The sequence below is a fragment of the Thamnophis sirtalis genome, unplaced genomic scaffold (genome assembly GCF_051295495.1).
Source record: "Thamnophis sirtalis isolate CommonGarterSnake01/CBP01778 unplaced genomic scaffold, rThaSir2_p1.2 scaffold_5, whole genome shotgun sequence".
NCBI classification, from domain to species: domain Eukaryota; kingdom Metazoa; phylum Chordata; class Lepidosauria; order Squamata; family Natricidae; genus Thamnophis; species Thamnophis sirtalis.
Window position 1 is genome coordinate 49,746,347 of NW_028261385.1, and position 12,300 is coordinate 49,758,646.

The window sequence follows — 12,300 nt, forward strand, 5'->3', positions numbered from 1 at the left end:
GAAGTATGCATTGGGGTACCTCAAGGTTCTGTTTTAGGTCCAGTGCTCTTCAATAGCTTCATAAACAATTTAGATTCGGGGATTGGAGGGGAATCATTAAATTTGCAGGCACCAAGCTGGGGGGGAATAGAATACACTTTAGAAGATAGGCTCAAGAAGGATCTTGACAGACTTGAACCCACAGTGGATCCTATCCAACAAAAGGCAATTCAGTGGTAAGAATGTAACATTTTACACTTAGACAAGAAAAAACAAATGCACAGGCATAGAATAGACGGTACCTTGCTCAACAGTAGTAACAGGGATCTAGGAGCCTAGTGGACAACCAGTTAAATATAAATGAGTAGGAGGCTGCAGCTGTGAAAAAGTCAACATAGTCCTAAGAAGCATCAACAGAGGGATAAAATCAAGGGCATGTAAAGTTTTAGTATCACTTTATAAGGCCAAACTTGGAATACTGCATCCAGTTTGGTCACCACAATGCAAACAAAAATGTTGAGACTGTAGAAAAATGCAGAGAAGAGCAACAAAGATGATTAGGGGACTCGAGGCTAAAACATATGAAGAATGGGTAAAAGAACTGGGTATGTCTAGTCCAACAATGAGAAGGACGAGGGATGACATGATAGCAGTCTTCCCATATCTAAGGAGCTGTCACAAAGAAAAGGGGGTTAACCTATTCTCCAGAGCACTTGAACATAGGACAAGCAGATGAAAAGTTAAAATCCAACCCAGAACTAAGGAAAAAATTCCTGACAATGAGAGCAATTAATCAGTTGAATGGCTGCCCTAGAGGTTTTAAATAAAAGATTGGACAGCCTTTTGTCTGAAATCATATAGGCTCTCCTACTTGAATAGGGGATTGGACTAGGAGACCTCTAAATCTTTTTTGCAGAAAAGCTTAAGGCCATTGCTCCCTTCTCTTTCATATTCTCCAAGTCCATTCCTTATTCATAGGACAGTAGTATGCTATTTTTAATGCTAAAACCATTTGAAACAAAAGTATACTACTATGATTCTGGCCATGACTGTAACCTCTAGATATCCTCCAAATACTGTCTCCCAATTGTAATTATTGTTGTAATCCTTTTAATTAAATTTAATGTACGGTATATTCAAATGGTAAATTTAAATATAAATTATGTTTAGGTTTTGTCTCTCCTTTCTTTATCCTGACCTTCCCAATTTATCAGTATTTATTATAATGGTTGCTCAGTTTTAATTGACTATTGCACCTTCAGCAAAGCAACCTAGCTTTACCCACTGCTGTTGTTCTCTGCGAGAAGCCAAAAATTATGTTAGATCACGTTTCACTTCAATTGTTTGGATTAATTTGTACTAAAGCACTCCCTCAGCCCAACAATATATAAGCAAAGTTAGTGAGGAAATGGTGGCACAGAAAATAAAAGGACAAAAAGAGACTTTGGAAAAAGGCAGTCGTACAAACTTCCTTTAAAAGAACTGCCCTTACAAGTAGTCCTCAAGTTATTGTTGAATGAGAAATTTGTTAAGTGAGTTTGCCCCCATTTTATGATTTTTCTTGCCCCATTTGTTAAGTGAATCACTGCAGTTGTTGAATTGGTAAGACAGTTGTTAAGTAAATCTGGTTTCCCCATTGACTTTGCCCCTCAGAAGGTCACAAAAGGAGATCAAATGATTCCAGGGTATTGCAACTACCATAAATGTCAGTCACTTGTCAAGCATCCAAATGTAAATCACGTGATCATGGGGATGCTACAAAGGTCATGTGTGAAAAATGGTCATAAGTCATTTTTTTCAGTATTGTTGTAACTTCGAACAGTCATTAAACAATCTGTTATAAGTCGAGGACTTCCTCTATCTGCCATCTCCACTCCCTAAAGTTTCCTTTTATATAATGGCTTTTTGAGAACTTCCCTCAACCTTTGTTCTTGGTTTTCCTCCCAGCATTTTGTTTTATATCAGAAAAACTCAATATCTGATACAAAGGGAACTTTTTAATTTGTGCACTCATAGGTGATTTATTTAGGTCTCCACTTGATGGGGTTTTTAAAAATCATTTTAAATGTACTTGGTACAATACATAATAATTTCTACCACTTATTAATCAATATTATATTGTTGAATAGAGAAAGACTTTGAGTTTTCAGTATTTCCTAATATTGCCCACGACCCTTGTAACTTCCACTTTCATGCTGCTGTGACAAAATATGTTAAATATGGATTGAGTTTCCCTCCATAATGCAAAACTAGTTCATCATCTTGGTTCTTCTTTCTTTTTCCTCATAAAACTACTGTGCTTCACTTTGAGCTGTCCATCTTAGACAAATGAAGTAACTAACATGCATTTATCACCAGCTCCCAGGAGGATTCTGAAAAGTTTAGTCACCTTTTATATCTATTTTGTTCGGTTTTACTTCTGTGTACAGTTCTTTTCCTCAAAGTGAAAATATATCCTAAGGGTGTAAAAAACACTCATGGTGGATTTCAGTAGGAGTGAAATGATGTAAACTTCTAACACAGACTCTGTTGTAGCATGGATGAGTGCCAGTGGAGTCAAGTAACACCTGTCATTTTCCACTTAAACAACCAAAGAATTAAGAATATGTCTAAAAACCCTTTGTACAGGAAAGTTGTGAAGAAAAATAACACTAGGGACAGCTGAATGTTCAGAAAGAAAAAAATCTACCAGTTCTGCACAAAAAACTGGAGATGTTTTATCCAAAACTATAGATCTGGAAAAAGTATACAATACATGAAAATGAGGATTTTTCTTAACTTTTTTTGAAAAATAAAAAAATAAAAAGATAAATCAGAAATGAAAGTAGCAGTAATGAAGAAATCAAGTATAAATGACCTTATCTGTGCATTTCTCCTTTATAGCAATAGTAGACTTATATACCGCATCACAGTACTTTACAGCCTACTCTAAGCAGTTTAAAGAGTCAGTATTGCCCCCAACAATCTGGGTCCTAATTTTACCCACCTCGGAAGGATGGAAGGCTGTGTCAACCTTGAGCCTGGTGAGATTCGATCTGCCAAACTGCTGGCAGCCGGTGATCAGCAGAAGTAGCTTGCACTCTAACCACTGCGCCACTGCAGCTCTAATTATCAATAAACCAAACTTCTGTTACTATATAATTTTCTTTCTTTTTAATTAATCTTTTCTAATATGGTACCTTTATTCCTAGCCATTATGGTCACAATAATGATATTATTCAATGTAATGTAATGTAATGTAAATACAGTATATAATATCATATCATAACATATCATGACATGACATGACATAATATAAAATAATCATCCCAGCAGATGCTTCCACTTATTTATTTTGTGAAGCTTTTATTGTTTTATTGTTTTCTATTGTTTTATTTTAGAATTGTAAGCCACCCAGAGTTACTTGGTTGTGTTAGGTGGTTATAAATACATACATATATACATACATGCATACATACATACATAAATCTGCAGGACATTGTGTTAGAGAAGGCTGATCTACAATATGTTCCCTGCTGTACAAGGGAAAAAAAAGTCTGGACCTGTTCTCAAAGGATGGGAAATTAATATTGTAGTAATAAATTAATCAGTATTCAGTGAGGCAATGTGTGTGTGTATATGTGTGTGTGTGTGTATCTATATATATTTAGTACACACACATATGTATGTGTGGGTGTGCATATATGTGCTTGTGTATTTATGTATGTATGCGTGTATGTGTGTTTGTGTGTGTGTGTGTGTGTGTGTGTGTGTGTGTGTATGCTAGCCTTGTTGAATTCGGGTCTTTTCCCATGTAAGATTGCGATTGTCTTGGCAACATTTCAGCGAGGTCTCACTTGCCATCTTCAGGCTGGGTTTAAATCTACGAAAGTGTGTGTGTGTGTGTGTGTGTGTGTGTGTGTGTGTGTGTGTGCGCACATATACATACATAAATATACATACATACATATACATACATACATATACATACATACATATATACATACATACACACATGTACATACATATACATACATATACATACATACATACACACACACACACACCTTTTTTCAATCTCTTCTTTGTTTTGTGTTTTTTCTTTGTTTTTTAAAATTTGTCAGAGTTTTGTATTTTAACTTTTTTTTAATAAAATAGAAAAGTTAAAATACATTACAATGTTCAAAGTGTGTCAAGTAATTTTTTCAGAGGAGTCCCATTATGATCAAAGGATGCCTTGGAGGCTAGAATATGGCCATCAATAGTACCGGGAGATACATGTAAGCATGCACGGGTTACAGATAAGCAAAAGGAAACAGCTGGTAAGACGAAATGCCAGTGAAAACTAGAGAGTTGAAATGCAGGACTTATTAATTCATAAGGCTTTGTACTTAAATTAAGATCTTGGAAGCCACTTGTCCTTCACAGAATAGAGATTCCAGAATTCAAAAAATTGATAATTCAATAAACAGCTCAGAGTTCAGGATCTTGTCTTTCTTTTTCATCCACTCAGTAGGTCTTATTTTATAATGTAAATTAATGATTTGTTCTGTGTGGAGATTTATATTACACATAAAATGCACAGTCTTGGATTAGCCATCTCAAGTTTCAATTGGGGAGATCCTGTATATAGTCCCTATGGACACCCCCTCAGCTATTGTGATTTAAACAGACAATACATTCTAGCTGTACAGTTGTCCTATAAATTCAGGTATGTATAGAATTTTTCTGTACTTCTTCATTTTCTGTTATCTGCTGAAGGCAATGACAGCACTTAAACTTTTGTATCTATACTATTCCAATACACATTATTTCTTGACAGATACATATCATATAATAAATTGTTAAATGGATAGAACACTATTACAAAGCAATGGGATCTGAGTGACAATTAATTAAAATGAAGCTTATTTATGTATATTCCCACTGTTGGTTCAGCTGGAACCCTCAGTTTTATTTCCATTATTTTACTTTGTTTTCCTGCTGCAGATCTTGTCTTATCATGTCAGAAACACTGATTGAGTCACCTGCAGGCAGGAAATAATTCAAATGTTCCATGAAAAAAATATTCATGGTTCTGAAATTTTTTAAAAAAATCCCACTCAAATGGAAATTTTACGTTGGTGTTGGAAATGCTAACATGGGGGTGCTACTATTACCTAACTGCCATTATTTTGTCTCTGTTGTAAGGCAGCTTGAAGGCCAAGCCATTTATTTGAACTCTTTTTCTCTTACTACTACCATCAGGAGGATAAATGATTTACAGAATATTTTCCCAGCAGATTAAAAACTACATTCCAGTCGCTCTTTAATTGCCTTGTTGACTAGCAAGATTTTTAGGCATGGGGGGGAAATCTCCAAATATGCCAGTCTTTAGAAATTAAATCAAAGGTAAGTTTAAATTAGGACATTAACAATTCTACTTGCACAGGATTTACTTTAGATTAAAAGCAATTTTCTGAGTGACAAAGAAATGAAAAAAAAGAAAGTGTAAAGGTGGAAGACGCATTCTGTAGCATACTTTTTCATGTTCCTTTCTAGCCTACACTGTTTAAAGCAGCCCATTTCTTTTTTGTGAATATTGCTACAACTTTCTTTCAGATGTTCCAGCTTACTCCTTCTCAAAAATGGTTTCCTTGGTTCTCTTTCTTTTCAATTCATATTGCTCTTAGAGTCTCTGCTAACCCATTATGTGACCTTCACTTTTTTAATTCTGCTGGTCCCTCTCTGCATTTTAAAACCTGATCTACATCAAGCTCCATCTTCTCATCTTAATTCTCTGGAGTCCTAGAAATTAAGGACAGTATTGTCTACGGAAATTCTCAATCATCCAGGTCATGGTTGTCCCAAAGATGCTTCCCCCTTCCCAAAAAAGCTATTAGACTTTCTTGGGTTGTTGTTGTTTTTTTTAATATTCTGCTTTTCATTCAAAAAGCTTCTTTAATTCTTCTGCAAAAGAGGATTCTTGGATGAGAAGTGAAATGTTGTCAAAGAAAAAAAATCAAGAAATCCCAGTTGCCTTTTGGAAAAAGCACCTTTGGGGTAAGGAGAGCATTGTTCAACAACACATTTTGTACACATTTTGATGTATTGCCAGCCACAATAATGGAAAGGTATATTTACTCTTTTACATTTGATCAAGTAGAATCCCTAGTGAACTTATTTTTATATAGCTGTTATGATTGTCAAGGCATCATATCCCATACGGTAAATAGATTCTTTCCTTGCCCTACACTCCCAACAAGGAGATAAATATGTTTATTATATCTGTTGAATTAGTCACCATATATAAAGCAATTCTACAGCTAAAGGTTCCCAGGAACCTATCTTCTATATCTTTTGGTCCCCAAATTTTATCCTGGGCCTCTTGTTTCTGCCTTTTCATAGTTATTATGGTTATATGCTTGCTTGTTTCCTGCTACCTACTCCTTGTTTAACAATGACTTTCTTTGAGGTGTGAAACAGAGACTTCTGCCTCATTACTACAATTTAGAGAGTTGTTGTGGGGAAAATAGGAGAAGAGGAATAAAATTTGTCACCTTGAGTTATTAAAACAATAAAGGCAGAATGAAATAAATAAATATAATTTAATAATAAAAGAAATGGAGTAGCATGCGCCCGTGTATGTATTTCAAGTGATTTCATGTTCTGAGGAGAATCTTAAAAAGAGAGAGTTTAAAATTAGATGTATTAGTGTAAATTAAATTCTGGTTTCCTTTTCTTTTATTTTAAGATACAACTACTATTATGTAAATGTATGTGTATATGTACATACACCTTATACCTTACTTCCCCCCCCCTGTGCTTTCCACAATGCTTTTAGTCTGGAAAGGAATAGCATGGTGGGCACATCGGCGAGTGTTTCCTACTCTTTGTCTATCAAGGTAATATAAGCAGGAAGTCTATGTGATCTGATCCAGATTTGCTTAGCTTGAGCAAGATATCACACTGTATTTCTTGGATGAATCATAAAATAAAATGTTGTCTCTTTGCTTCCCCCCAGAAGAAGCTGCACATTTCCAAGCAGTCCTACTTAACAGCTTTCCTTTGAGACATAGCAAAACAGTAGGCATCCTGTTTCCTTTTCATCTTATGACATCTGGAGCTGCTGTGAGAAATCCCCCTCCACAATTGAATATTCTGTAATGTTTCCCCCCTTAAGTTGACAGCATCCAAGAAGAACTCCGAGGTATGTAAAATCTGCTAGGTTTCATCTTTTATAGCATTTCCCAGATGGAAGAATAACATAACAATGAGATATGTTAGAAGATAAAAACAAAGGATTGTGAGGTTCCACTTCATGTTCTTCCATTTCAGGGTCTTGTCCTCACAGAGCTTACAGACAGACAAGAGTGGGCTAAAACCAGCAATATGTGACCAGATTTCTACTTGTTAAAGGAGCTTTCCTATTATTCTCCTTGCTTTACCATTTCACAAAACCTCTTCAATTCACATTCTAAGTGTCATGTCCTCCTCCAGAGTGGGTTTGGAAGATACACAGGAGACAGAGAAATCTAAGTCTGCTGGCAGATGTTGTTTTGTCAGCAGAAAGATGCCATTGGAAACAACTTGTGCTTTTAGTTTCCTACAAATTATGCCTTTTATTTTCACTTTTCTTTTTAAAATGTCAACACTTTGATTCATTAATGTTCCTTTGTTTAAAGACTTAATCAATTCTGCTTAACATTATCTTATTTACCTGTTACACTGTAGGACATATAATTACTGATCTAACAAAGGGGAGAAATTGGAACAAAATAATCTACAAATCAATAAATAAAGCACTATTTTCATTCATGTGTCACTGGCATTATTAGTGAGCTTTGATAAGCTTTACAACTGCATAATTCTTGCATTATTGTGTTGCTGACCTGGAAACTGAAAAGGGCTGCTGCAGATTGTAGTTCAGCAACTTCAAGGTTGGGGGGGGGGAGATGAGGTTATGTAGTTAGAACTTCACTACTCAGTATTACTCAGGTAATAATATTTACTATTCATTCACAATGAATGAATGGACTAAATATTTTCACTTGCATCTAAAAATGGTATACACCTATTCTGGCAATATCTTTGTCCTGCTATTATGATACTGCTACTTTATCTCATACCGATCCCACAAGTAAGGCACTATTAATCTTTCTTAGTTATACCAGTATAAGAATACTGTTTTCCCTTGTAAGCTATCAGCCTCCAAGGACAAAGTATGTAAGATCTGATGTTTTCTCACTGGCTGGCAGGAAAGGTAGAGCTGGAGGTATCAACTAATCAGATTGCTTAGAATAGGGCTGTCAAACTTGTGACCCGCAGGGCGGATGCATCACATGCTGGCCGTGCCCACGCCCAGTTTAGTGATGGGGGTGAGTTGCAATATGTTACATGACGACACCATGATGATGCAAGTTTGACACCACTGACTTAAAACATATTATTACAGGCAAAATCAGAATAACACTACTCAGCAGTTCATCAGAAGACAAGCAGGAAAAAAAAAAGGACAGGGAGTACCAAGACAAACAACATTTTTTCTGCCAGTAAAGTATTTTGACAATTCCAGATGCATAGATAGCACTTTAATTCAACAGTGAGGAAAGGCCCTAAACTACTGGATTATATGGTTATATTATAAATATTATAAATATTTCACATTTAATTATATGATTGCAATCAAGATTCAAGGACGAAAGTCACCTTGTAGGAGAAATAAGCATCATAAAAATATAATAAATACATAGAATGCAATTTAAATGAAAATTGTGTTTAGTTTAAGAATATCTTATTCTGTGAGTAAGATTCATTCCATTTCATAGATATTTTTTAAACCTGCACAACTACACATCCATCTGTCTTTTATCAAGTGAGGGCAAGTGAGACACAGGAAGGAAAAGATATGAATTTGCAGCCTTTCATTTCTAAAAAAACCCCCACCAAAAACCAGTTATTTACTTTGAAAGGAAATATATCTATCCATAGCAAGAAAAACTGTCACAACAGGCTTCTGTGCTCATATAAGTAGAGTATGTAACAGCTGGTAGGCAACTTCAAGGCATCTATGGCTCCTTCTTGTGACTCTATAGCTTCCCATTTTAATTTAGATTGGACAGTGCTCTAGACAGAAGCGGCTTTCAAAAGGACAACTTTTTAAAAGTAAAGAGTTTTTTGGTTAGAATTCTGTAGCCTCTGTAACACCCCACCAAGGGACTCTTGGTTCAGCTCTCAGCTAATAAAAATTTGAAGGAAGTTAAGCATCTTCTCACTTGTCTTTTAAAATCCATCTGCTCTTGGGTCTTGCTCTTGTAGGATGGGTTTCTTTTTGCTGCAGCAGCTTTTTCTTCTATATTTTTGTTTAGTGAAATGCTAGGGTTGAGGTGTTTAAGCTGTCTAGAAGATAGTTTAAAATAATACATAATAGGCTGTTTTAAAGATGCATTAATGCTTTGATGAGAGTAGCATTATTCTATTTCTTATTCATTTTAAGGTCCATTTTGCTATCTAACAAACAGCATAGCTTGTATTAAAGAAAAGAAAATAATAGGCCTGGTAAACAAGGGGTCAGGAACGATAATTAATAACAGTGCAGATGTGTTGCAAACAAAAGGTATTAGGTTCAGCCCTCACCATTTCCAGATAAAGCAAAAATCCCTTCCATGACACATGACTCATAATATATCCAGTTCAATCTGAATAATTAAATAGAAGTGAGGCCAAACCATATGCCGTTTTGTTCCATGTAGTATTTAGTTTCATATAGATTTTGTATAATGTCCTTTGAAAAACTCATTCAAGTGCCTTGTAACATTTACTTGTGTGACACGATCATTTTAATTGTTATTTTCTGTTTTCAGGGCAGTGTTTGAACCCCTGAATGGGACCAGAGGAATAGAAGTGAGAATGTATTAACCAGCTTGCAGAGACTTCTGATTGATTTAATAATTCATTCATTCATTCATTAGGTGTTTGGGCCTATAAGGGATGAGTGGCATGCAAAGAACAAAACAGTAACCATATATGTTATGTTAGTCATGTGTTATGCAAGAGATTTTCACCTTATCTGGAAATGGTGAGACTGAACCCAAGACATTGCAATGCATCTGCACTGTTATTATTAATTATTATCATTAAACCCAATTCCAATACTGCTAGATTGTCTAAGTCCAATTTCATTTTTCTATTTATTATTTTTGTTTACTTGCTAAAACTTCTACCTCATAATTAATTTGTTTGAGTTATCCTATAAATTGCCCCATAGATTCTTCTTTTTTTTGTAACTTCTTTCCTCTCCTTTTTCATCTTTACAAATCTTTCTTATCGTCTTGCATCAAAAGCAACTGCTTTTAACAGATTTGAGAGATTCAAATACCTGCTTTTCCATCTGTTCAAAAATGTTTTGTGATATTTCTGGATTAGTTTCCCTTTATGTAGGTTGTTTTAATGACTCTCTCCTTCACTCATGATGTTTTGCAGCTTTTCTGATGGTCACTATTCTTATATTTATAATTCAGAAGTAAATCAATTACAAAGATGAAAATAAATGACATATTTCTCCTTTCTTTTCCGTCTTTTGCTTTTGCTTAAGACTTTGTTCCAATATTTCTTTACATAATTTTAATTATGCAATCCATCTCCTATTATATTTATCTATTTCTCTTGCAAATTCTATCATTTATCTTTTCCCTTTGATGTCAATTGACATTCCCAGGAAGGTCTGGTCTGTTTATTTGATTAATTCCAAATCATGCCAAAAACACTTTTGCCAGAATATTAATTAATCTTTCAAATGTATACAATGCCCTTTATCTGTTTATAGCTTTCTAGTTCAAAGTCTCATTAAAGAAGCTCTTTGCTGTTCTTTTAAAGTCTTTTAAAACAATTATTTTCTCTTTGTTTTAATTTCTATAATTTGGAATGAAATTTAACTCACCCAGAGGCTGTTTTCGTTGTCCCTTTTTAAAAATGTTTTAAAAAATGTTTTTTTAAAAAAAACTTCTTTTCAATTATAAATTGAGTGAAGGCTTGGTCGGACTCAGAATCCTTTAAAAGGGTACCCTTAATTCCCTCCCTCTCTACTCCTGAAAAAAAAGCAAAAGTCATCAATCTTGTGATCTCCTAACAAAAGGTAGCAATCTGTGGTGCAGGTGCACAAGCTCTCCATGTTTCCTTTATCAAAGACTTTGCCGCAGTGCCATTTCCATTCTTTCAGAGGTATTGAGTCTGACATAGAACCTCATCCAGATGCCCACAAAAAAATATTTTGGACCTAAATAGCTAGATAACTAGAATATGATTATAATTACAGCAAATTAAAAAGGGTGGGATCCTAGAAATATTGATAAATGTAGATTTTTGTAGCAGCTCATAGTAGACCCTTGTGGGAACTCTATTCACATCTCTTGCACTCTCCACTATCGTGTAATCTAACCTACTCAGGTACTTAATGGGATGTGCAAACCATTTGAATCAGAGGTGGTATTCAGCAGGTCTGACTAGTTCTGGAGAATCGGTAGCAGAAATTTTGAGTAATTTGGAGAACCGGTAAATACCACCTCTGACTGGCCCCACCCCTATCTATTCTCTGCCTCACAAGTATCAGCAGATCAGGAGGAAATAGGGATTTTGCAGTAACCTTCCCCTGGAGTGGGGAGGGAATGGAGATTTACAGCATCCTTCCCCTGCCACGCCCACTAAGCCACGCCCACCAAGCCATGCCACGGCCACAAGCTACGCCCACAGAACCGGAATTTTTTTTTTTAATCCCACCACTGATTGGAATGTGGAAATGTACAAAGCATGTTAGCTTAAGCAAAGCACATCTTTTTGAAGTGTTGACAAAATCATATCCTTTAAAAGGCCCAGGGAGCTATTTCAGAGGTTGTTTGTATTTATGTGCATTACACAAAAACGCTTTAACATTTTGGGCAAAAGTGCTTTGCTAAGCCACTTTTTTGTATATTTTTGTATATTTTGCATATTCTTAGTGTTAGTATATATACAGGAGGTGATCTCAACTTTAACAATGTCTTAAATGTGGGTTGCAGCTTCAGGATGTTATGATTATTCAAAATTTGTCATTTGTCTCCATATAGCTAACTTTTTACTTTTTTCCAGCAGTTTGCATCCATCATTAACTATGATTCCTTCTGCTCCTATCATTTATTTTACCCATTCATATGGCTATTGCCTAGTTCACACATAGCTCAAGCCATAACATCATTTATTTGCTTTCAGTGAAGTGTGAGGGAAAGAAAGGTAATTCAAGGTTTAAATATTTATATCAAGCTCCCTATGAAGCTCAGAATATCCTTGAAATCTCTTTGTTTTACTATGTATTCTTTAAATAAAATTTAC

At 35.2% G+C, this 12,300-nt stretch overlaps 1 long non-coding RNA gene across 1 annotated transcript; it reads left to right on the forward strand.

Annotated features, from left to right (window-relative positions):
* Nucleotides 1-5,878: 5,878 nt before the first annotated feature.
* On the forward strand, nt 5,879-7,751 carry LOC106557318 (uncharacterized). The gene is made up of 3 exons (XR_001314103.2): nt 5,879-6,000; nt 6,962-7,147; nt 7,276-7,751. It is a non-coding gene; the product is annotated as an uncharacterized LOC106557318 (long non-coding RNA).
* The last annotated feature ends 4,549 nt before the right edge of the window (nt 7,752-12,300 follow it).